Source organism: Grammomys surdaster, unplaced genomic scaffold, assembly GCF_004785775.1.
Source record: "Grammomys surdaster isolate TR1022 unplaced genomic scaffold, NIH_TR_1.0 126546, whole genome shotgun sequence".
Taxonomy (NCBI): Eukaryota; Metazoa; Chordata; class Mammalia; order Rodentia; family Muridae; genus Grammomys; species Grammomys surdaster.
In genome coordinates, this window is record NW_021621338.1 from 15,834,435 (window position 1) to 15,861,540 (window position 27,106).

Consider the following 27,106-nt stretch of genomic DNA (forward strand, 5'->3'; position numbering starts at 1 on the left):
CCAATCTTATAAAGATGATAGATGCCTTTAAAGAGGAAATTAATAAATTTCTTAAAGGAATACAAGAAAATACAATTAACTGATGAATTAAATGAAAAAAAAAAACTGTTCAAGACCTAAAACTGGGAATAAAGGCAAAAAAGAAATCACAAACTTCAGGGAGTCATGGAGATGGACAACCTAGGGAAGAGAACACAAACAACAGACCCAAGCACCACCAACAGAATACAAGATATGGAAGAGAAAATTTTAGGCATAGAAAATATGAAAGAAGAAATTAATACATTAGTCAAAGAAAATGTTAAATCTAAAAATTCCCTGACATAAAACATCTAGGAAATCTGGGATAGTATGAAAGACTTAACCTAAGAATAATAGGAAAAGAAGAAGAAGAAGAAGAAGAAGAAGAAGAAGAAGAAGAAGAAGAAGAAGAAGAAGAAGAATCCTCATTTCAAGGCTCCAAAAATATTTTCAGCAAAGTCATAGAAGAACATGAACATTTCCCCAACCTAAAGAAAGGGATGCCTATAAACATAGAAGACGCTTATAGAATGCCAATTAAATTGGATGAGAAAAGAAAATCCTTGTACCATATAAGAATCAAAACACCAAATCTATAGAACAAAGTAAAACTATTAAAAGCTGCAAAGGAAAAAAGTCAAGTAGCATACAAACACAAAACTATCATAATTATACCCAACTTCTCAGCAAAGATTATAAAAGCTAGAAGGACCTGGACTGATGTCTTGCAGCCTCTTAGAAACCACAGATGATATCCTATACTACTATACCCTGCAAAACTTTCAATAACCATAGATTGAGAAAACAAAATATTTCAGGACAAAACAAAATTTAAACATCAATCCACAAATCCTGCCCCATGGAAAATACTAAAAGAAAAGACTCCAACCCAAGGACGTTAACTATACCCAAGAAAACAAGGAAATAAATAAATACACACAATCAAAAACAAAATAAGGGAAAGATATACACATACACAGTAACACCACTAACATAAAAATAACAGGAATTAACAATCATTGGTCATTAATATCTCTGAACAGCAATGGAATCAGCTCCCCCCCACAAAAAGACACAGGCTGGACTTGCATTACTAACCTCGATTCTTAGTTGCTGGAATGGTAACCAGGACTTGGTGTCTGCTTCTGTCACCCTCACATTCTAACCCACAGCTATCACAATTGAATGCATCTCCATCTACTTTAGCCAGGCAGGTAGGTGTCCAGATTGACAATGCCTGCTGGGAGCTCTACTGTCTAAAACATGATATCCAGCCTAATGGCCAGATGCCAAGTGACAATACCATTGGAGGAAGAGATTAATCCTTCAATACAGTCTTAGGTGAGATAGGAACTGGCAAACATGTGCCCCGGGCAGTATTTGTAGACCTGGATTTCACAGTTATTGATGAAGTTCACACTGGTACCTACCACCAGCTCTTCCATCATGAGCAGCTCATCACAGGCTGCCAATAATTAGGACCATGGCTACTACACCATTGGCAAGAGGATCATTGACCTTGTCTTGGACAGAATTTGGAAGCTGGCTGACTAGTGCATGGGTCTTCAGGGCTTCTTGGTTTTCCACAGCTTTGGCAGGGGAACTGGCTCTATGATCACTTCCCTGATGATAGAGCAGCTCTCTGATGAATATGGAAAGAACTCCAAGCTGGAGTTCTCCATTTACCCAGCTCCTCAAGTTTCCATAGCTATAGTTGAGCCCTACAATTCCATCCTCACTACTCACACCACCCTGGAGCACTCTGACTTTGCCTTCATGGTAGACAACGAGGCCATGTATGACATTTGCCATAGAAAGTCATTGAGCATCCAACCTACACTAACCTTAACTGCCTTATTAGCCAGATTGTGTCTTTTATTACTGCTTCTCTCAGATTTCACAAGGCCCTTAATGTTGATCTGACAGAATTCCAGACCAACCTGGAGTCCTGCCTTTGAATCCACTTACCTCTGGAAACTTATACCCCTGTCATTTCTGCTGAGAAAGCCTATTATGAGCAGCTTTTTGTAGTAGAGATCACCAATGCCTGCTTTGAACCAGCCAACCAGATGGTGAAAAATGATCATAGCCATGATAAATACAATGCTTTTTGACTTCTGTACCATGGTGATGTGGTTCCCAGAGATGCCAATGCTGTTATTGCCACCATCAAGACCAAGTGAAACATCCAGTTTGTGGACCTGTGCTCTATTGGCTTCAAGATTGGCATTAATGACCAGCTTCCCACTCTGATACCTGGTGGCCACCTGGCCAAAGTCCAATAAGCTGTAGGCACACTGAGCAACACCACAGTCATTGCTGAAACCTGGGCTTGCACAGATCACAAGTTTGATGTGATATATGCCACATATGCCTTTGCATGTGGGTGAGGGCATGGAGGAGGGGGGGTTCTCTGAGGCCTGTGAGGACATGGCTACCCTAGAGAAGAATTATGAGGAGGTTGGTATGGATTCTGTTGAAAGCAAGGGTGAGGGAGAAAGAGAGGAATGCTAGTACATTCCTACAGCTCCTGTATCATGTCAAATTCAGAACTTCAGCTCCATGGTTAGCTTTAGGAATTAACTCTTCTGTGCCATTCCTACTCTGTGATTATGTCTTCTCCATGTGTACCTATAAGTTTTTTTTATAAAGTCTCAAAGAAAAGCTTTGAGAGAGAGAGAGAGAGAGAGAGAGAGAGAGAGAGAGAGAGAGAGAGGGAGACTAATAGAATGGATATGAAGGAAGATCCATCATTATTTAGCATATAAGAAATATACCTCCACAACAAAGATAGACATTACCTTAAAGTAAAAGGCTTGAAAAACTTTTCCAAGAAACCAAATCCAAGAAACAACCTGGAGTAGCCATTCTAATATCTAATAAAATTTACTTTCCATCAAAATTAATCAAAAGAGGTGGGGAAAAATACTTTATACTCACCAAAGGACAAATACACCAAGATGACATCTGAATTCTGAGCACATATGTTCCAAATGCAAGGAAAACCACATTCTTAAACATTACTAACATTAAAAACTCACACTGAACCCCACACATTATGGAAAACTTCAACATCCCATTTTAACCAATGAACAGGTCATCAAGACAGAAACTAAACATAGAAATAATGAAATTAACAGAGTTTATAAATCAAATGGAGCTAGCAAATATCTACAAAACATTTCTCCCAAACACAAAAGCACATACCTTCTTCTCAGTGCCTCACAAGACCTTCTCAAAAATTGAACATATTGTCAGTCACAAAGCAAGCTTTAATAGATACAAGAAAACTGAAATGACTCCTTATATATTATGAGACCACCATAGAGTAAAGCTGGACTTTAACAATGACAGAAACAATAGAAAGCCTACAAACTCATGGAAACTGAACAACTCTCTACTCAACTGGGTCAAGTAAGAAATAAAGAAAGAAATTAAATACTTTCTCCAATTCAGTGACAATGAAGGTACAACATACTCAAATATATGGGACAAAATGAGGCAGAGCTAAGAGGAAAGTTCATAGCACTAAGTCCCTTCATAAAGAATTAGAGGGTTCTCATCTAATAATTTAAAAAGTAAACCTAAAAGCTCTAAAAAAATGGAAGCAAACACACCAATGAGATGTAGATAGCAAGAAATAGTCAAACTTGGGTCTGAAATCAATAATTTAGAAACAAAGAACATAATACAAAAAAAAAAAAAAACCCAACAAAACCAAGAGCTGGTTCTTTAAGAAAATCAACAAGATAAACAAACCCTTAGGCAAACTAACTAAAAGGCACAGAGATGGTATCCAAATTAACAAAATCAAAAACAAAAAAGAGACGTAACAACACATAATGAAGAAATTTTAAAAATCATTAGGTCTTCAAAGCTTGTACTCCACATAATTGGAAAATTGAAATGAAATGGATGATATTCTAGTTAGATACCACTTACTAAAGTTACGTCTAGATCAAATAAACTATTTAACTATTTAAACAGAACTTAAACCCTTAAGGAAATAGAAGTAGTTATTAAAATTCTCTTAACCAAAGCAAACAAACAAACAAACAAACAAACAAACACAATAGGCATTAGGGCAGAACTCCACTACACTTTCAAAGAAGAGCTAATATCAGTACTCCTCAAACTATTCTACAAAATAGAAACTTGTCATACTCACTCTATAAGGCTACAGTCACCCTGATACCTAAACCACATAAAGACTCAACAAAAAAGAGGATTTTAGACCAATTTCCTCTATGAACATGAATCTCACTCAGAAGGAGAAACTAAATAGACATTGGATGTAGATGGAGGGGGAACTGTGTAAGAAATGAGGCGAGGAAGAGAATGAGAATGAGGATCAGATGTACGAAGGGGGCATTGGAGTAAGAAGGGAAATCTATGTGGGGTGTTTCTGGGACTAGCTAAAGACCGGGGATCACGGAGGATACAGGGAATCTATGTGGGTGACCCTAGCTGAGACTCCTATTAGCGAGGGATATGGAACCTGAAGTGGCCCCCTCCTGTAGCCAGATAGGATTTTTAGTGGAGGGAGGGGGACATCAACCCAACCAAAAAATCTTAAGCCCAAAATTTGGCCTTCCTTTAAAATGTGCAGGGATAAAGATGGAGCAGAGATTGAAGGAACAGCCAACCAATGACTGGTCCAAATTGAGACATATCCCATGTGAAAGAGCCAACCCCTGACACTATCACTAATACTCTGCTATGTTACAGACAGGAACCTACCATAACTGTCATTGAGAGGCTTCATCCAGTAATGGATGGAAACAGATGCTGAAACGCACAGACAAACATCAGGCAGAGCTCAGGGAAGTCCTGTGGAAGAGTGGGGGATAGAACTGAGTGAGCTGGAGGGGTCAAGAACATCACAAGAAGTCATACAGAGTCAACTAACCTGGGCCCATGGGGCCTCACAGAAATCAAACCAACAGCCCAAAAACCAACCAACCAACCAAACAAACAAAAACAAAAAACAAAAAAAGCCAAAACCATGCAAACATGTGGGGTCTTGATTCAGGCTCCCACATATTTGTAGCAGATGTACAGCTTGGTCTTCATGTGGGTCACCTATCACTGGAGTGGGGCTTTCATTGAATCTTTTGCCTCCCATTGGATACCCTTCCCCTAACTGGACTGCCTGCTGTGCCTCAGTGGAAGAAGATGAGCTTAGGCCTATTGTGACTGGATGTTTTCAGGGCTGGGTGGTACCGAAGTGGCCTTTCTCTTCTCCTGAGAGAAGGGGAGATGGTAAGGGGGGGATTTTGAAGGTGGGACTGGGAAGAGATTAGGGAAGGGGCTGTAATCAGGATGCAAGGTAAATAAATAGATTAATTAACTAAGTAATTGACAAAAAAGGCCAATTTTAAGATTATGGAAAGTAGAAACAAAAGCCAAACCATTTATTTGCAAGTCAATTCCACCCTGGGTCCTTGACTTACCATCAAACCATTCTCTCTCTCTCTCTCTCTCTCTCTCTCTCTCTCTCTCTCTCTCTCTCTCTCTCTCTCTCTGTGTGTGTGTGTGTGTGTGTGTTTGTGTGTGTTTGTGTGTTTGACCCTTGCACAAGTGTATCCATATTATCCATATACACACTCGTACACAGAGTTATTTAGGTTTTGTCATCTGAAAGGCAGGAATAAACACTGTTGATTTAGATATGTGAAAGTAAAATTTAAAATATGCAAGAAAGTCTATGAATTTGGAATACAGGAAAGATAATCAAATGATGTGTCTTTCTAAACACTTATTCAACAAATACCAAGAAGTACCTTTCAGAAAATAAGTAAGAGACAAAGGTAAAATAAGAGAAAACTCTGGAATGACCCTATGCAAAGACCCTATGCTCACAAGCTATCGCAAAATAAAAGAATAAAATATTTCAAACATATCCTAGAACACATGGGATACCCAATTTCATTTAAAATGATGAATCTATTCATTAGGGCTTTTATCTATAATTGTTATCATGGTATAATCTTATATTAATTTTCAGACCAGGGATTCAGGAAGTCTTGAGAGACAAGTACTGTAAGATGAACATAAAACTGAGACACAGACAGCAAAAGAAGTTCATTGGGAAGTGGAGAAAGGGTCATTTCTTCTGTCTGGACAACCCTGTCTCCATGAACACTGAAGGATGGCCATGCGAGTTAGTAGCTTAAACTGGAATTTAAATCCTAAGAAGGATATTGACTAGCTGAAAGATATCTAGGTAGACTGAAAAAGAAGTGTTGGAAAACACACAGAAGAAATGGAGGTCAGAATCTCTGGCATGAGCTGGTTTGTGGCCCCTACCAAACCATATGATATTGAAGGCTCAAGCCACTCTATTGTGAAGTATTCATGAGAAAAATTTAAGTCAGGAACAAACTGCAAATTAATCCAGGATCCATGAAAATGACTACCTAGGCCAGTTGAGCCACAAATATTAAGTATGTTGGTTAATGTGTGCAATTTCTATATTATAAACATACCAGAATGACTCCAGTGTCCATGACAAATGTCACTAGCTCATCACATCTTTGAGTTCTTGTCCTCACTGGGCATAGGAGGATAAAATTCCCTACCACCAGGCAGTTGAGAAGGGCAGCATGGCATCGATTGTTCCACAAATGGACTAGAGAGACCTGTGTCCTTTTCAAATGTAAACAGGAGAATCTCTGTATAATTATTGAGTTTTTCTCTTCCTATTCTGTGAGGAGTATGAAGCCTAGGTGTTGAAGGTATAGGAAACACAATAGCTGAGCCACTGGATGCAGCCACAGTCTGGGAGAATGCCTGACTTACAGCAGAGAATGAGTTATCAAAATCATATACGTGTAAGTATGTGTACACATGGGCTGGGGAAATGGCTCATTGGTAAAGTGTTTGTCAAATAAAGTATGAGGATCTGAGTTTAGCTTCTCAGATCCATGGAATAGACAGCCAAGGTCAGTGCCATACCCTGTCATCTCAGCACTGGGAGGTGGAGAGAGGCCAGAGTGTAGCAATCTGGCTACCTCGTCTAACTGAATTGATAAGCTCTAAGTTTAGTAAGTAACTCTATAAAAATTCAGGGCTTTTCTATGTCCTCCTTAGCCTTGAAATAATGACTCAGAGACCTGGTATATTTATTACAAAACTTTATATACTACAGCCAGGCAGGTTTCTTATCTATTCTAACCTGACTATACTGCCTACTACCCAGACATGTGCCCTGTTTCCTGACATCATAATTGCATCACGGCTACTCCTGTTTTATTTGGGTCCTCATGCCCACTCCCTCATTGACTGAAGCCCCTCACTGGAATCAGAAGTTCTGTTTTAGTTCCCCAGAAATAGACTGATTAGCTCTTTATTGACCAATCAGAAATGATGGAGAACAATAATTTATAAAATATGGAGTCAGGAAATGCTTCATAATAATGACAATAACCAAAATCCCAACTACTTCCAGATTTCTGGGTAGAGAAATCTGCATTAAAATACACAGGGCACACACACACACACACACACACACACTCTACAACAAAGCCCTGTCTCAAAAAACAAAATAATAATGTGTTAGGGTTAGGAGAGGGCTCCATGGGCAGAAGCCCTCAGCACTCTTGGTTGTTTTTTTTTTTTTTTTACTTTTTTTCTTTTTTTTTAATTTTTTACTTTATTTTTTTATAATTTATTTTTTCTCAAATAGTAATTCATTCACACAGGGGTTATAAACACAGAAAGGCAGGATGTGGGGAAGGGAATGACACTGGAGTGTGGGTGATCAGGAGGAATACAGATATCATCAGAACCGGGTATCGGCTGGGTGAAGGTTCAGGGGACAGGTCACTATGACTCTGCCTATGACTCACTTGTCCTTATCTAAGTTGGTATTGTCTGCCAAGGTTACCTATTTACAAGGTCTATGACTACTCAGGCTTGTAAATTTCCACAAAAGCTGCCTCTTTAGATTAGCTTATAGCCATCTGTTTCAATGTTTTTCCACTGAGACCCAAGACTTGGTGTTAGTATACATGTATGACAGGCCTATTGCTGATTTTAGGCCTATGGCTGATTTTAGGCCTTCAGTGTGTAAGCACGGCTGCCCCTGACATCTCCTCCCTTCCCTAAGTATAGAAGGGCTGTGGCAATTCTAAACTTTCGAAGGCGGGGATAGAGGCCTGACCTCCAGTATTTGAAGGAGACCTTGTAATGGCTCCAGTCCCCCTGTCGTTGTCCAGTGAGGCATGAGGGCCATACCCATCCCGATGTCTTTTTCCTGGAGAGGGGATACTTTTGACATCAATCTCTATGCAGTCAGGCTTGTTCCTCAGGGAACCCAGATAGATATTTTTATCTTTTATTTATATTCCCTTGCAGTGCTTAGCCTCGCAGCCTAAGCAAGAATTCAGATTGCCTGACAGAGGGAGTTCCCTCAGCACTCTTGTAAAAGCTGAGTGTTCCTGTGGGTGTCTGTAACTCCAGAACTAGGGAGTGGAGACAGGCAGATTGCTATCTGGTCTAGCCAAACCTTGAGCTTCAGGGTCAATGAACCTGTCTCCAAAAGTAAGGTAGAGAGTCACAAGGGAGGATAGCTCAATGTTAGTCTCCAGACTCGTACACATAAGTACACTCACCCTCCAGGAGCACGTACTTACATGTAGATGCCATGTGCACAAATAAGCTGGAGAACAACAGAGAACACCCAGTATCAACCCATGTGTACATTTGTATATAAACAGAAAAACACACACATACACACACCCCTACATGTACACCTCCCCTACACACACACACACTAAATATCTATTAAACCCCCAAGATATGAGGTTGGGCCGAGTCTAGCTCACTCTGCCCAGGAAGGCTACACAAGCACAACACAGTCTTTCTTTAATTCACAAAGCTTCAGTTCGATATAAAAAGAAATACCACTGGTCTGCTTTGAACCACAGGTTTATTTTCCAGTTTATCTAGTAACTCAAGGCAAGAGGCATCTTTTTAAAAGATGAAGATTATTCTTAACATTGGAAATCCTGTTTTAATGACATTTAAGGTATAAGCCCAGTTCTTCATTTCTTCTGGATGAGTCTTTCTGAATACTTGTGTTGTTAGTCTACTGTTAGGTTGTCGTTTATCAGCTTCCTATCTGAGGTTAGTTGAGCTGTGTGTGAATCATCTACGACATTGCAGGTCACTGTATCATGAGGTGATCTCTTTCATACAAACCTTCTCATCACTGCTCATTGCTATTCTCCCTAGAATTACATATTGCTTTAAGTCTTCTCAAAAATGACAGGGTCCTGACACATGGTGTGACATTATACATGGAGTTCATATTGAAAAGTCAACTCTGCTCTGTGCTTTCAGGAAATCCCTGAATGTAGTCTCTTTAGTGCAAGAGTATTTGATATACTTAAAATATAGTTTTCTTATACTGTTACTGCATAACTACTACCAGCAGTAACTATTTACTGTTCATTAACAGTGTGGGTGGCCTATGCTAACCCTTTGAGAGATATTTGATTAGTTATCTTTATATCTCTTGGTGTTACAAATTCTTACACTGAGTTTATAAACAAAGAGACTGAGGACCAGAAACACTAACCTTTTCTTTCTTTGTAGTGAATTTTTTAAAACTACTTATTTACATTCCAAATGTTGCCCCCTTCCCAGTCTCCCCCAAGAATTCTCCACCTCATTCCCCTTCCCCTTTGCTTCTGAGAGGGTGCTACCCACCCACACCCCTCCCCTACCAATCCCCCTCCTCACCACTTCACTTTCTCCTTTCCTGGGGCATCAAGTGTCTACAGGATTAGGCACATCCCCTCCATCTGAGGCCAGACAAGGCAGTCTTTTAACACAGGGGAAGTGCAAAACTATTAACTGCTGGCTACAACCTAAGAACAGTAAGCTGTCATAGCAGTGACACTGAAGCAACAGTCATCAGTTCTGAAGAGCACAGGGTTAAGGCTATGCAGGGAGAAGCTTACAGGTGAATGACCTGTAGCTGATGACTGAACAGCTACTTGCGGAGGCTAGTGGAGGAAGGAAATATGGTAAACTCTGGGAGTGTTTGATATCTGCAATCTTGATTAAATCTCTGTCCTGGGAAGTACTTCTACTGGTGTGGAGAAAGGAGAGGTATGATGCCCTCTTTAAAAGAAAATCTCTCCATGAAAAGATCTGAAGGAATCCTTTTCTCTGCTGTTCTGCTTGTGCCCCATACTGGGAGATCCTACTAGTGCCAGCTACAAAGCAAAAACTTTCTAGCCTGAGTCTCAGTATCCAAGACAGATAAACAGAGTGGGCTTCAAACTGAGATGATATGATCTAGTCATCAGCCTACAGGCTTGTCAATAACCGAATTCTCTCTGGTTCTTTATGATTAACTATGATTCCCAGAGAGCCTTCTTCCTGCTAAACTTTCCCCTTCTTTCCACAGTAAACTTGAGTGCAGAGTTCTGTCCCTTTTGGCCTGGCTGTAGCAGTTTCTGTAATACTGAACTTCTTAGTGTTATACTTGGTCTCTTCCAAATTAATCATTCCATTGAACAATGTAGACTGAGCACCTATTAAGTACCAGGTACTGGTCTGACAGGTGAATCACAAGTGAAACTCATTTCAAACGGAGCAAAACCCAAATGCTCTAGGCTATGAGGCCCAAAATAGCCTTAAGACTGCTGTTAGCTTATCCACACTCAGGGTCCCCCTCCTGCCCTCTTTACTGTGGAAACTATGATCTCTTTTCCATTACTTGAACATGTCATGACCTTTTCCTGCTCAGAGCTTTACTGCATTCTATTTAAAGATCTAGAAAGATCTTTAATCACTTACGAAAAAAAGAAATTCCATTTCACTATTTAGGTCTCTGCTAGAACATGAATTCTAGCTTCTGCTACCATGAGTTACTGGTCTTGCTATGTTCTGCTTTGGTGCCTCTCCCATGTCACCATTCTTATACGTGGGGAACATTATAAAGAACAATAATGGTTATCTGAGCAGGTGCTTCCAGGCTGCAGTAGTCAGACAAAAGCCGAGACAGGTGTTGTGCAGGTGGATGGTACACAGAGCATGGAACCACTGCTCAAAGGATGGATGGTGTCCCACCTGCCATGGAGAGCACAGCACAGTATCTCAGCACGGTACTCAGAATGCACATAACTTGTGAATTGCTTCATTCTGGTATCTTCATATCACTGTTGACCATAGATAACTGATCTCACAGAAAACAAACGATGGACAAGAGAGGATTACAGAACATACTCAGGATCCCCTCCCTCCTTGGTCTCTACCATATGGTCCTTTATAATTCCTGCAGAGAACCTGAAAACAGATGTGATGTTTGTGAACTCATTGCCTACTTATTACGTAGCTGTCTCCCCAGTTGAACATGAGCACCACAAAGTCAGGACCCCAACTCCATTCCCACACACAATACAGAGCCTCATGTATGTAAATGTTTGCAGAATGCATGGATCAATCATTGTGGTGGTTCTAAGAAGTAACTTCAGTGTTGCTCACAGCAGCAACACCTAAACTTATCTGGCCATAGAATCATCCATCAACGTAATATTTTCAGTTCTAGCTACTGCTAGGCATAGTGGTACATGTCTACCAACTCTGCACTCAGCAGGAGTAAGGCAGGAGGATCACTTGTTCAAAGCCATAGAGCTACACAGTTTAAAGATCTACCTAGGCTACACAGTGAGCCTTTGTCTCATAAAACCAAATCCTAAGTGAAATCAAATAAAAACTCATATTCTGTGAATACACGTGGTGAAACCGTGTTGAGACCTCTGGCCCCTCCCATTACTCCAGGAATCCTTTCTTCTAACTAGAGCACACATAGAACCGAGTTCTGCTTTTCTCCAATATCAAAAAGCAAAGAATTTATAGATACTTTCAAGACCCCAGAAGGTGTCCTAGAGTATAGGCAAAGGAAAAGTTATAAGGTCACTGGATTCCAGTTCTGATGTTCCCTGTAAAAATGCAGATTATAGTCAGTCCTGCTATCTCAGGACTGCAGAGAGAATACAAAGAAATAAAGCAGGCAGAGCCCCCAATACAACATGCAGAGTCCATCCTCTCTCACTGTTGGCTCCCTTCACATCACCTGCTCCTTTGGTCCATCTTGATGCAGAGATGATTGCAAACAGTCTTCAGAGCCTTGCCCTGCCATGGGTTGCATTAACTCCTAGAGGATAAAGTTTTCAACTAATGTATCATTTATTATTTTCCATCTCTAAAATTTTCCATCTCTAAAATCCTCTCATTCCCTCAGCAAATCTTCAACATGATGCTGCCTTTGGGAAATTTAAAACTTAATTGTTTAAAAATAATCAGCACAGAGGAAAAAAACTAAAAAGAAACTAAGTGCTGGCCGACTGTGCTTCTTTTAATAAAGCAGACATAGCATTGCAGTATCTGAGACTTCTGACTAAAAAATGCTATGTGCACTGAGGTTCTGAGCAGGTAAGTGAATGCTTTGTGCTGGAATTTGCAGAATCCACCTAAAATTAAATGAAATTCTTCTTAACTATGTGCTCTCTAAGACCACAGCACTTCTAAAGGAATTTGTCCTCATTAATCTTCAACTACAGAAAGATCCAAGTTACTTTTTAAAGTCAGGTTTCATAGCAGAGTGCTTCCATACAGACTTTGGGATGCTCCAATGGAAGGCTATTTTTCTTCCTCTCCCCCAAATTGAAAACAGCTTGAGATCTCTAAAATCCTTGTCATCTTCCAAGGCAGATGGAAAAGAGAACAACAGTATACCAAAATAACAGTGGGATTAGCCCATGGAGAGGTCATGAAAATCTCATTTCCTCAGAGTCATGACCTTGAGTCTCCCTATTCTAGTGCTGTGGCATCTTGACCTGACATAAAAGGCATTTTGTACCTGTCTTATAATTCTGACTTATAAAAAAATACATCTAAGTAAGTTAGTAGAATCTGGAGGTGTTGGTGAAGGAGGTATTTGCTCAAATACACTAGAAAGATCAAGAGAAAAGATTATAGGAAGATAAAAGAAACAAGAAAAAACTATAAGACAGGAGGTAGAGAAGGACAAAGGGAGGGAGGGGTGGAGGGAGGGAGGCATGAAGGGATGGAGGGAGAAAGGGAGGCAAGGAGAGAAGGAAGGAGGGAGGGACAGAGGGTGGAGAAAGACTTGCAGGCCTGAGAATTTATTTACCTCACACAGAATTTAATACGCACAGGAAAATATCAAATGTGACGGTAGATTATCAAGAGTGGCACTCTAAAAGTATTAGACAACTACATTAGTGCTTCTAAAAATAGTTTCTGTTGAAGCTCGTAATTCATTGAGGCCCATAGAGGCAGAGAACTGGGACAGCACACATCCCTACCTCTAGTCAGCGCACACTGTAACTGTGGTCATTTTAAGATGGTTTCAGAAGAATGGGCTCTAGTGCCTTAAAAACAATAAAACATCAAAGCATTAAGTCCTTTGTGAGGAGACCCCCAACTTTAAATAGGAGTCTATGAAACTGAGGTAAGCGCCATAGCAAACAGCCATGTCTAAGATTTCTAAGACGTTTCCATTTGAAGCAGGTTTCTGTTTGTGGGAGGTGGTGTGTACTCATTATAGCTAACTTCTTGGTGACTTACGGGCAGAGTCATTGTTCTTAGTGTTAGAAAGGAAAGGATTTTTATGCTTCAGGGGCAATATTAACCGAGAACATTTTCTGACTGAACCCACATACAGAGGTTAAAGAAGCACTAACTGTGTGAACAGAGAGGGAGGTAACTTTCAGGCAGTTTGTTTGAAAGGCTAACATGGGAAATAGCAGAGAATGCCAATAGTGGAAGGCAGCAAAGCTGAACCCAGAAAGCCCAGGAACATCAGAGGACAGGGTGGGAGAGCTGGGCCAGCCACAGTGCTCCCAGTAGAAACTTTCCTTCCATCCCCACTGGGCTGTGCATCACTTTGGATGATTCTGAGATATAGGGTCTTAGCCTTCCAATATTATGTTTCCTCTTTCCTTATTTTTTCCTGATCTTCCAATCATAAAATGACACCTATACTCCCAGACCAGAGGTATATGTTTTTCCTTATACTGTTTTTAAAATTATTCAGTATTTTTATTAAATTTTTGAAGGTTTTATAAAATGTATCTTGATCACACTCAACACTTCCTCTTAGATTCACCAGACACATATATATTTAATGGCTGCTGAGCATGTAAGTAGTAGTTTTGTTCCTTTATTGAAGGAAAAAAGCAAACCTTTTAGTAGTGTGGGACTGACCCAGGAATGTGCCCTGTAGATGTTACTCAGTGCTAACGCACACACACACACACATACACACACACACACACACACAAGTCACCAGAACTCAGAAAATATAAACCATGTGGTACTCCTCTGCTTCAGCTGGTCACTGTCACACTTTGTAGAATGATAATGAGCCATGTTCTCTGAGTGCACAAAGATCATAGGCTTTACATTGTGACCCTCCTAGATGGAGAAAATATTTTCAGCCATTCCCAAACTTACTAGAGCACAGAAATTTTCCCCCAAGCAGGGTATTGCAAAGAACAGCATTTGAGAAACGCCATTCCTGTCTTGACCAATCAATACACAACTTCCCCCAAACACTTTGCATTCGGATGTGAAAACACCTTTTAAATGTCAGACAAGGTCTTGCTTCTTAGAGGTCGAAGCAGATGACATATGGTAGGGCAGGCTTTTAAAATAAATGAAAAAGCAGCAATACCAGACCATATGCACCCTTGCAAGAAACGCTAACTCATTCAGCTCTGGGCTTAACAGCAGCATGGGGAGCTCTCATAATGAGCGCTACAAACTCACCTCAGGCAAAGGAGATGGCTCAGTGGGTAAGAGTGCTTGCTAGGCACCGCACCGTGAACACAATTCAAATACCCAGCATCCACCTAAGAAGTCAGGAGAGGCACACCCGAGTGCAACCCCAACACAGATGGGGGCAGAGATAGGAAGATCACTGGGGCTGGCTAGCTGCCAGCATAGTGCCAAACAGTGGGAGACCCTGCCTCACAGGCTGATGGAGCATGATAGAGCAGGTCACGTGTCAATCTCCTCTAGCCTCTTCATATGTACCCATGAGCACCTGTATTATACATACACACCCTAGAAACTCATTTCTCCTCCTGTCAGCTCTGACAACAGACCCTTTGACCTTTCCCAAGTGATTTCAACCTGAGACTTGTTACATGATGAAGGTATATGTTTTCATGTAATTTTAACTCAAAGAATAGTAGTGTCTATCTAGTTGTACAGCTGTTTAAGATGACTGTGTCTTTGCTCTGAAAACTAGTGCATATTTGGAAAGTTTCTGACTCTGAGCCTTTCTTGTGTGTGCGGAAACCAGGGAAAACTTTTATCTTCTAGCCATATGCAAATCAAGATTTTTCTCTGAAGCTTTGGCCCAGAAGAACAAACACTTGACTTAGTTCTACTCAAATGACCGAGGACAATGATTGGGCAGGGACTGGGACCTGCTGAGGTTCACATTCTTTTAGGCTCACTGAGAGCCCATCACACTTGCTGTTGAAATTTGCGTAAAAATAAAAGAAATTTGCGTAAAAAAATTTCTTTTTTTTTAAATAATTTATTTATTTATTTATTTATTTTTGAACATGAAATGCTTTTTTATAGCATGTTTTACAAGGGGAGGGGGTAAGAGGGGCCAGGTGGTGGAAAAGTACAGAATCTTCTTGGCCTGTGCCTTGAAACATGTCATGGTCTATATGGTACACTGCCTTGAATTATGATGTAAAAAAATTTCTTATCTTTCATTTTTTCTAACATGATTCAGACTGTAATTTGTTTGCAGATTTCTAATGTTGGCATGAGTTGGGATATGTTTAGTTCGTCCTCTCTGGTTTCTCAATTCCCCTTGAGACTGCTACTTGGACAGCCTTACGCCTCACTGTGTTGTGTTGTGTTGTGTTGTGATTTTATGTGGAAGTACACAACAAATGACTCATTTCAGATAAACACCTAGGAAGACATTTTACAGAAAGATACTCAGGAATGCATACTAATTGTTTAATCTTGGATAAATGTTTCCTACCAGTCACTTTCCCTTTGGTGATGTCTTCAACAACTAGTCAAGTTGAAGATTAAATTCACCAGCTCTGGGTCCCAGTTTCAGAGCCACTGTGAGTTGAGTTAGCATTATCAAATAACACGGAAGAAAACACTAGATCAGCACACTCCAAGCAGAGAAATTAATACTGAGCCAGAATATTTTCATACCTGCCAGACACACATCATTGACATGTTTTCCCACAATGAAATATGTTGATCCTTCAGCCTTTCTGTCTCATTCATTGTACAGAGAATTATTCTCTCTTACTAACAATAAATTGATTACAAGAATGACAAAAATATGAAAATGTAAAAATATGAAAATGTACCCTCTTCACTTTGAGAGGGTACTTCCCTTATGTAAGTGTACAAACACATACACATACACACATTTTCTCTCTGTCTCTCTCTTTCTCTCTTTCTCTGTCTCTCTGTCTCTGTCTATTTCTCCCTTTCTCTTTGTCACTCTCTGTCTCTCTCTTGTGTGTGTGCACGTGCATGTGTGTGTGTGTGTGTGTGTGTGTGTGTGTATGTGTGTCCTCTAGGGATGTATGACCAGAAATATCCAGTTAAAACCATAAGAGGACATACAAAACTCTCATTTCATATAAAAGACTTTTCTTAGACAGACAACACATTGTATATTCTAGGTAGGCAGATAACAAACAGGGATGGTTAACTATAGCTCACACAGCTTATGAACCTGAAGCTAGCCTCCTAGAGAGGCAGAGTCCAGTTATCCGTGCACATCAATAGAATGATATGGATTTACTTTTTAAGCACCCTCTAGAAGAACAGGGTTGTATGGGGAGCTTCACCCAGCTACAGCCCTAGATGATGACTTTACTCTGCTCAGCAATTGGTCTTTTCAACAGACATGTGCTTAACTGCTACTTGAGATGTTTTCAGTAGCACCCCTCCATGTGCATGAGGAGGAAGGTTCCCCCACAGCAGGAGCTTTTGTTTCTTTTCTTTGAGGCACAAGGTCAAGTGTTACATGAAAAGGCAGAATGGGTACCACAGAGAAGGCAGAAGAAATTAGTGTTTGGCTCACTTTCTTAGGTTGCTTCTTAAATTTATAGGTTCATCTGTAGATTCAAAAATATTATTGCAAAAATACTTTTTCCAGTAAAACAACCTTTGTTTGGGGAAAAGAATTGTAAACTGGATTACACATGTAGCAAGCTGCAGTGGCTTTGCTGACTCTAGAACATAGACATCATTGGGAGTCGTTAGGAATGAGTTTTAGTTCCCAAGTACTGGCAAGAATAGTGCAAAGCTGCCTTAGTGATAAAACTGACCGTTCTATTCATTCTATTCACAGCTACTTAGAAGAAAAACTACCATTCTAACAAGGCAGGCTGTTCCACTGTAGCTATTCTTGCTCTTTTCTAACATAAGATTTTTATTGATTTTTTGGGAGTTTCACATAATGGACCCAGATCACATTCACTTCCCAGTCTTGCCAGGTCTGCTCCACCAGTCACTGTGACTTCCCTGAGGAAAAAAAGGGGGTCGGGAGAGAGAGAGACCAAATCCAATTTGTGTTGCCCATAAACTCACTGGAGCATGGTCAAACTCTCCATGACCAGCCTCCTAAAATAAAAAATCAAGTCCTTCCTCACCCCTGCCTTTCCCAGAAGTCATCAGTTGTGAAGAGCTACCCTTCAAGATCCCTGTCACAATGCCTAAAGGACAGTTTTCTTATGGGGAAGGGGGAAGTTGTCCCAGAGGCCTTTTAGGTCTCTCATCTCGACTGTGAGTCTGCAGAGCCATCAATACCCTGCAAAAGAAGCTTCCTTGCTCTTTACAATCAGCAGCAGAACATACCGTAAACAATCACATGACCTCTGGTATCCACACGGACAATGGACCTCAGCATGGCCCCCGATGGCAATACAGACCACAGACATGAACATGGAGCTCATCTGTAGCCTGGACCATGGGTAGCATCACGGGCCTCAGTGGCAGTGTGGGTCATGGACATCAACATGGCCTCTGGCAGCAACATGAGCCATGAAGAGCAACATGACTTCAGGCAGCAGCACAGACCATGTTGAGGTCCATTGTCCCCAATTCCCCCCCCCACCCCATATCCCATACACACTGGGACTGACCATTGAGCCTGTGAGCAGTACCATGGCCCTGTGCTTCCTTCCTCCCAGAAGTGGGTGCAGCATTACTATAGCTGCAGCGATCCTATGCTACGGGCCAGCTGATGGACAGATGGCCAGTCATCTTCAGTCATAAGTTTCTGTGGGAGCTCCAGAGGACCACACACCTCCTTGTCTTTTGGTGCCTGCTTGTCCAAGCTTACTGGGCACAACAGATTGTCCTTGTAGTCACCAGGTGCCTTCTTCTAGCAGGGGTAGCAGGAGCAACTCTCAAGGGTCATGAGCAGGCACTGTTGAGTAATGCCCTGTTCTTTATCCACTGTGTTCTCCCGTATAACTCCCATACCCACCACCTCTGTGTCTCTACATCAGGCATCCTCTACTGTGTGCTTGCATGGCTCTGCTCTGCCATCTATCCTTCCCTTTCTAAAAGTATCTTCCCATTGGACCTGCACTTTTTTTCCTTTTAAGTTGTTCTAGAGATACTGTGGCTCTGCAGAGTCCTGCTCTCAGCAGGGAAGCCCTCTTGCTGTGGCTCCTCCATGGCATCTGTGGGGCTGGGTTGGGGGGATAGGGGGTGAGAAGTGGGGGATGTGGGGCTATTGTAAAAATATTAAGGACATGTTTTCATTAAGCTTTTGGGGAACTTCTGCTAAATGGTAGAATACAAAGCCCTAAAGAGCCTCTGTCTGTGAACAAGAAAAAAACGGTAAAGGCAACTATAGACAGTAATTACATTTGCAACATAATTCGACATGCTGTTCTGGTTTGAATAAGAAATGGCCTCTCTAAGCTCATGTATTTGAACACTTATATTTGAATTCATATACGTGCCTCCCCTAATCCCAATAGGTGACACTCTTTGGTGAGTTTTTTGAAATCTTTGGGCCTAGTTGGAGGGAACATGTCAATTTGAGGAATTACAACCTTCCTGATTTCCCACCATTGCTCTGCTTCCTATGCACAGATAAAATGTAATCTCTTGGTTTCCTGCTTCTGTTTGCCTTGTCACCCACACCCCACTGTTATGACCTCTATCCCTCTGGAGTGGTAAGCCAAAGCCAACCTTTTCTTTCCTAACTTGCTTTGGCCATGGCATTAAACCACAGCCATAGGCATGGCAAGGCATCAGCCTATGGAAGGGCATTTCCATTCCAGCTGCAACAAAGATGTTAACATATACAAAGGGAGAGAGTGAAGAGACATTTCAGTTGATTAAGTATTTATCATACAAGTGTGAAGGCCTGAATTTGATTCTCTGCCACTTGAAAAACCCAGTGTGGTGATACACGTCCACAGTCTCAGTGTCTTAGGCTTTCCATTGCTGTGAGGAGACACCATGACCAAGGCAACTCTTATAATGGCAAACATGTAATTAGGGTAGGCTTACAGTTTCAGAGGTTCAGTCCATGATCATCATGGCAGGAAGCAGGGCAGCATGCAGACAGACATGCTGCTGGAGGAGCTGAGTTCTACATTTTGATCAGAAGACAGCCAGGAGGATACTGTATGTGTCTTACACTGGGCATAGCTTGAGCATTTAAGACCTCAAAGCCCACATCCACAGTGACGTACTTCCTCTAACAAGGCCATACCCCCTCCAATAAGGCCATGCATCCTAATAGTGCCACTCCATATGGCCAAGCATTCAAACACATGAATCTATGGGGACATTCCTATTCAAACCACCACACTCACCACAAAGAACATGTGTGCACACACACAACATAAATACAAAGAGTAAAAGGATCTTGTTCGACTGGCATAGAGATCAGAAAAGGATAAGGAACACATAAGCAAGGTAATATGGGAATACCTCATGACAGAGAGCCAAATGGGGAGAGAAGGTGATGCAAAGGTCTCATGATAGTAGATAAGAGAGGAACATTGAGGACCTTTTTTTAAAAAAGATATCTCATCAAAAAGAAGGATCAGGATTGAATTGTATGACTCCACAGCCTCCCAAAATATATGTTGAATGGTTGAAGGCCCAGTCTTTCATAACTCAGAATATTTTGATGTATGCTCACAGCAGGTATAAAAGTGTGGTTCTTTTGGTGTATTATAAGTGTGCTTCTGCTTGACTGATGAGGTTAGAAGGGAGAGAGACATACACAGAAAGGGAAAGTGGCCATGCAACGACAGAGGGACAGACTGACCATGCTTCCATAAGCCAAGATACTGGTAGATACAATAAAAGAGGCCCCTTCTCAGAACTTCTGGAGAGTGGTTTCAGGGTGAGCTGGCTACTGGGGCTCTGGGGCTGTGAAAGAAAGTGTCAGCTGCCTCTTCTGTGGAATTTATTGTCTTGTACACCTAGCTAGTCAGTGCAGCTCTGTTGGCGGTAAGTCAGGCTGGTGTGAGCAGTGGATTAGACTACACAGGGCCTGTGGAATCTCATTAAAGTTCCTTTTCTCTAGAAGTAATGGTGCACCAAGTCCCTGTAGTCCCAGGACTGGGGTGGCCTGTCTGGGTAGTCCACCAGAGGGCCAGATTTGGCGTTCCTAATAGTCACCTGGGTTTTTTCAGCAACTGAAGAAAAGAGGCAAGATGAGGCCTCTGTACCTGCTCATTTTCTTTCCACTTGTCCTAGAGCAATAAATTATTATTTCTGCTTTCATCAATGCTGAATACCTGAAGCAACTTCTCCAACTCTGTTCCAAGGAGTCTGGCTTCACAGAAACATATTTAAGAAATTCGTCCAGGTCAAAATAAAGCATTTGGAAGTTGTGAACTTCTGATTTGTTAGACCTTTCTTTTTCCTTTCAAAATCTCAATGCATATTAATATATTAAAAGCTCTGGGAAGCTTTATGGATAAGTAGGTGCCAAACGCCAATTCTCCAATGTGTTTTGAGAATTCGCTTTGGGAATGCAGAGATTTTTTTGTTTTGTTTTCTGAAAAAAAATGTAAGTTTATTCCATGAAGGCATGGAAAAGTAGGGTCTGGGTCAGGTGATATAGTATTTGTCTAGCAAGTACAGAGGCCTGAATTCAAATTCCAGGATTACATTAAGTCAGGTGCTGAAGCACATTCCAAAAATCCCAGCATTCTGCTGGAGAGGAATGGAGGCAAGAGGATCTGAAGTTCAAGATCATCCTCACTGTGTTAGTTGGCAGCCAACCACAGGTACATGAGACCCTGACTCTGGATAATATCTTCATATCCCTACTCTCTTGGTCACTGTTCTATTGCTGTAAAGAGACACTGTGGCAATGGCAACTTTTATTTAAAATAATATTTAATTGAGGCTGGTTTACAGTTTGAGAGGCACATTTAGTTTAGTCCATTCTCATCATGGTGGTGAGCATAGCAGCATGAAAGCAGACATGATGCTAGAGAAGCAGCTGAGAGTTCTACTTCTGGATCCAGAGGAAGAAGAAAAAGAGAAAGCCACCGGCTTGGCTTGGGCTTTTGAAATCTCAAAGCCCATCCTCAGTGACATACTTCCTTCAGCAGGGCTACACCCACTCCACAAAGGCTGCATCACCTAATCCTTCTCAAGTAGTGCCACTCTGTGATGACTCAGTTTTCAAATACATGAGCCCATGAGGGCCATGCTTATTCAAGCCATCATGCATATCCAGTGTTGGAACCAAGAAATTCTACTCAGCACCTGTACTATAGGTCTTGCTGTTCTCTTTCCTGTATTTGAGACTCATGAGATGCTAGCTGCTTACTATCTCTGAAGGGTTCTAATTTTCAAGCTCAAGTCTCCCTTTGCTTTCCCATTTCCAATCTTATTATCATTTGGAAGGCTTGCAAATCAGCAATTTATAGTGTAATGTGGAAAAATACACATGAACTATTTTTAAAGACAGGACATGATCAAATATGATTTCAAACACATAGCTCCAAACTTCAAATTTTTGTTATTGTCACCAATGTGCAGAATTGTATCCATAAGTCATTAAAAAAAAGTCTTGATCAGAAATAGATTAAGTTCCAGATAATTGCAGAGATGACATTATGGGCATGGTGCAAATCAGGCTGTGCGGTCATAAGCCCAGCATTATTCCCTTCCTTCATAGATTTCTTTTGAAGTGCATCTTCTAGGGCTTTACAAAGATATATTAACCTTCTCACAACATTTAAATCCATGTGTTTATTGCTACTATAAAGAAGATCTTCAAAAGCAAAACAACAAACTCATCTCAATAGAGTACATCATCTTTATGAGCGAAAATAGCCCATTCAACTTAAAAACCAGCTAGGGAATATTAGTGCACATATAAAGATGCGCCTGTAATTTGAGTTTTGTGTTCTAGCTAAACAAGTGCTGTACGAGCAATTTCCTTTAGGTTAACAATAACAAAAATTTCTGTTAACAATTTGTATGTTTATTCTGAGTTTTCTGCTTTTGATAGAAGATATATATATATCTTCTTCTAAGAAATGTTTGAGGACAATTTTGATTCTACAAATAGTATCTTGACTAGCTAATCTTAAAACCTTATGGATACACAAAGCATATTGTTTCTAATATGGTTTCAGCAGATTTACTCAACTCTGCTATGGCCTGGGCACACCTAAACTGACCTAGGAGGATCGTCTTGCTTCTTCCCTGGGGATTAGGCACTTGTACAATCTCACCTATGCCGAGCTCAAAGCAATTTACTTTTCAGTGTTTCCTCAATCCAGACACCAGATGCATCCTTCCAGATGCTCAGAGAGAATATCATGGTGTGACATGGAAGTTACAGTCACTGTCCTCACAGGATACAGCTCAGGTAGGGAGACACTGGAGAATTCAGAAGAGAAGCGAGGTGTGTATTCCAACTCTCCTGCTCATTTCCAGCCTGAACTTTGACGAGTTCCTTCACCTTTCCTCATTTGTACATTAGGAGTAACAATATGCACTAGGAGACATGCCCGGAGTTTACAGTGCCACCATCATTGCTGGAATCATTCAGCATCTCAGCCTGGGTACTTAGCTCCCCTTCAGTGGCTTCCTGTGAGCATCAGCATCAATCCAGGTACCTTCAGATACCAAATGTTAGCTCTGTGTAGATGTTTAGTCAAGAAGGCCCATACCACAGAGTCTGTAGTACCAGGAGTTGAATCAAGCTTTATGAACCCCAGCACAGGGAGGCGCCAAACGATAACAGATAAATGAAATCCACAGTGCATAGTGCACACAGTGAGAGTTTATCATGCCCAGAGCCCAAAGCAGTGTCAAATCCACTGCCTCCCCTCCCACAGATCAGAGTTATGGAGATACTAGAGAAATGGCTGGCAGCAGAATAAGGAACCTGACAGCAGGGTGTGATCATATGCAACTGTAGCCTTTCCCCAGCTTTACCATGCTTTACCTCTTAAGTGTGTTATTAAACTTCTGAAAGCTTAAATTTTTCTCATTGAAGGGAGCTATGGAATAGCATGGAGGGTCCATGGCATTGCTTGTGTATGCTGTAAACCTTGTCTTGAACAAGCGCTGTGCACAGTACAGCCATGCAGCAGGCCTTTAGACAATGATACAGATACTGTTCTTCCTTAAAGCCTTTTTTACTAGACACTTAAGGTCAAGTCTGAATCACTCTTAACCACAGGGACTTCAGCCTTGCAGTACTCCAAAAATGTATAATAGCAACACAGCACAGTATACAGAATGCAAACAAACAAAAGGGGCCTCTGCTCATCTTAGAGAGATTCTTCCCCTGCACTCAATAGTCAGGAAGTAGATGTGAAGTGCTGCTTCCAACTTTCAGGAAGCCCACAGTGTACATGCTTCACACACGGGATGCGATCAGTGGAGAACATGTGATTTCAGAGTTCTAGACTCCCTTCTAGAGCAGGTCTGATATGGGGCCATATCACAGAAGGAGACATGCTTATGAGTGGTCCCACCAACTGCCTGGCCAGGCATAGAATCCCAGAGCTGTTTAGAAATTATCTGAAGCAGAGCTGGGAGATGTACCAAAATATTCCTAGAGAACAGCTAAACGCTTTTCCTGGAAGATTCTTGGTATTTCTTTGCTCCCCGAGAGCAGTGGCAAGAAGCTATAATTTATCATGTTGGATGTACTAAACATTTCAGCCTTAGATGACCAAGGGTTCAGCAAATGAGCTAAGTAAGATATGAAATAAAGTCAAAGGGCTAAACAACTGAAATAGTGTATTCATTTTAGATTGTTTTTAGCAGTCTTATATGGATGTAGTTTTTTTTATACATGTGATATATGTACAATATATATTATTATGCAAGTAAATTATATATGTGAGTTCAGTTTTATATATGTAACGACATATGTAATATATATGTATATAATATATATAATAATTTCATCTGTGTATATGTATATTTTTACTTACATATCATGTGTATGCCTCTGGGTTTTGTAGAGCAGCTGTACTCATAGTGCTGAAAATAGAAACATCCTAGAAACTTTTCAGATAGTGATAAACAAAATGTGGTATGTGCATACAGTGGAATACTTCACAGAAACAGAAAAGAGACAACCAAGTCATATGCATAACCATGAAGAGGAGTTTCCAAAGCATCAGGAATGGAAGACAATATGAGTCTAAAAGTTACACACTTTGAATCTATATAGAGGCCAAATGAGACTTTATAGAAAGAGAAGAAAAAAACTGCAAGACCCAAAAACATAGTCATGTTTTCAGGCTGTTGGAACAAACACTGGAATTGTCCATGAAGGGACACATGAAGAGGGAGAGGTGTAGACACACACACACACACACACACACACACACACACACACACATTGATCATAAGGATCACAGAAACGTAACATATACCAAAAAGGACAAATGTCACTGTATGTCATTTAAATATCAATGAAAGGAAAAGGAAAATGTCTCTGGGTTTAGTAAGAGTCTTTGAAGCAATGCAACCTGTAGATATAGCTTAAAATGACAGAGGCCCCTTCCAAGGCAGCACGCTAATGAAAGAGAGCCTTGCTGGATCACAGCAGCTGGGAGCTGATGACGGCAGAATGGGTTTGGGCCTGGACACACAGCCAGCACCAATGGAAGCAGCACCAACTGTCTCTACTTTCTATCTTGAGCTGCTGGTATGGGCCCTGCCTAGTACCCTGGGAGTGTAGGGCTTTCTCCAGGCTTCCTCAAGCAAGTGACCGAATTCAGATATTGCCTAGATATCCTGGGCAGCTTTCTTCCTTGAGATTTATCTTTGTGGCAGGATAGACCAAACTACAGGATGGGTACCATAACTACCTGGATACCACAGTCAGGCCCTCTTCAGCTTCAGGAGCTGCTCCAACATCAGTTACTGGCTGGGCATCAAAGACAGCCACATCCCTGACAGGAACACTGTTGCACCATGTTGACATCTTTGCTGTAACTCTGCCAGAATACTCAGAAGAAGAAATGTAGACAAGAATTCAAGATCAGGTGAATGACAGAAATAGACCTCCCCACTCCCCTGTAGTCCACACAAAAGCAAAATCGACGACAGTCATGTATTGTAAGTGCAAGGCTGGAATATAGGAATATCTGTGATTCTTCTTAGAAGTGGCTGAACCAAATGAAGAGGGACTGAAGCAAAACCGAACCCAAAAGAGTTTACACTGTGATGGAAAAACTTGGTGCAACAAATGTGAAACATTGAATCAAATTTTACTTCACTGGCGTGTTGAAGCAGCAATCTTTTTGAATATGTTGTTTAAAAGTAATGTTTTTACACCTTTAACAAGACTACAAATTTTTGAATTAAATTTCTATCCTTTTGGATGGTGTGCTCTACTTGGTCTTATATATAAAATTCAGTTTCTCCGTCGATGGCTTTAAGGATCACAGCTAAGGATAGTAAAAAACTTGGCGGAGGGGAACTCACAAAAATGGTTGCTGTAATTAACATGAGCTGGAGATGGAAGGAATTAGATGCTGTGTGGGCTTTTAACAGATGTCAGATTATTAATGGCTGCCTGTAGAGATTAACTCTGAGTAGAGCCAGACCAGAGAGTTCAACAGCTGAGTGTAGCAGGTTTGTGAGTGCAGCAAATCTCTCCTGGTGGAGTTTCAGTTGTGGTGCACTCACATGGAAATCCTGGATGGCTTCAGTTTAAGAAATTCAGCTCTTTGATGTTTGAGATTACTGAAGTGTGTTTAGGAACCATCACCTCTCTGAATCAGCTAGAGGTCACATAATTCCAAAGGGAGATATCCACTGAAACCTGGGCCTCACAGATGCTGGGTCAAGACGGAACTCCCCAGTGTTCTGGGGAGCCTGGACCCTGCTCTAGACAGAGAAGATGAGGAGAGACATCATAAAGTACAAAGAGGTGCACCCATGGTTCCAATGGGTATGATGCTCAGGTGGTAAAGGAAGTTGTCCCCAGATCCCCACAAATATCCTTAAGATGCATGAGAATAAATGTTGTGTAACTGAACTGTATTAGAGCAATAGGGAATATGACCTTTCTTGCACCCCAGGTATTACAAACCCACTGTGGATTCTTCACCTTCATGGAAAAAATATGGCTGAAACACCTTCAAGTGTCAGTGAAGGTACTCTGGACTACTTGAGAGTGGTGAGCATGGGCTTAGCACACCTTCTCCTTCTCCCTTACTCATCTTTAGCCTTGCTAAAAATTGTTAGATCACATTCCTAAGGCTAGCCCCCAAGGTCTATTGCTTTATTTGGCCACTTCCTCCTCCTGAAGCTGACTACCAAGATCCAGCTACCAAAGTATTGAAATACAGCAATCAAAAGCCCTGTTTGTCTCACCTAATTAACATGTCTAATTAAAATTAAACCCTTTATTCTAACTTGGGGTTTCCCCTTTTACCTTTATAAACTGTCATTTGCCTATGGAGCATATATGTCTCCTCTCTATCTGGAGGCAGTCCTTGGTCCTCTGGGACAAATTTCCCTTCTCCTTCCTCCCTTGTCCTCCATCTCTTGTCTTTGTCTCTTA

General features: G+C 41.1%; 1 pseudogene; it reads left to right on the forward strand.

Moving 5' to 3' along the window:
• The first annotated feature begins 1,210 nt into the window (after positions 1 to 1,210).
• Positions 1,211 to 2,535, forward strand: LOC114614927 (annotated as a pseudogene).
• Positions 2,536 to 27,106: the final 24,571 nt, after the last annotated feature.